Source organism: Morus notabilis, unplaced genomic scaffold (assembly GCF_000414095.1).
Source record: "Morus notabilis unplaced genomic scaffold, ASM41409v2 Scaffold575, whole genome shotgun sequence".
NCBI lineage: Eukaryota > Viridiplantae > Streptophyta > Magnoliopsida > Rosales > Moraceae > Morus > Morus notabilis.
In genome coordinates this window covers 134,354-135,014 of record NW_010365739.1, presented here as the reverse complement: position 1 = coordinate 135,014, position 661 = coordinate 134,354, and positions in this window count along the sequence as shown.

Sequence of the window (661 nt, the reverse complement as noted above, 5' to 3'; positions counted from 1 at the left end):
CGTCTCATGATTATAAAACTCTAGCGCTATTCCACTAAAAGCCTAGAGCTGCACTCTCGATTTATATAGCGTATTTACAAAGCTCTGATTAGCTCTAATCCATGACTCAATATATTAGTATATCATCCCCATAGGATATCCATAATCGACTTGAGATCAAGTTCCGTTTTACCTTCCTGATTACATTTATCTTATGTTCCATTATCATACCATCAGAAAAATACTATTCGTACCATTACAAACAGTAAACCATTAGATAACACAGAGTAATCTAATGGCCGAGCGCTCGTATTTTTCAATCCACTGATAATGCATAAGAGGAAATCATTGACTCTTTATAGGGGCTATAGATTCCACTATCTATGAATAACGAATCTACGCATACACGAGTCATACTCCCAATGTACCGGCAAGCGTACCTTTACATAATGTCAGGATGTCTTCCTTTAGTACATCAAAGGATACAAGTCAAGCATACGGGTTCATCATCCATCTCAGGATTAAGATGACAACATATAATTCGTCAAAAGTGAATTGTTTTATTCAAACAGAATTATTAATTAAAACAATTCAACTTTGGTCCGATCCAATATAGATTTCACCATTAGAAACTATATCAATGTCTCCACCCATGGAGTCCCACCTCCGACGACCAAGACAA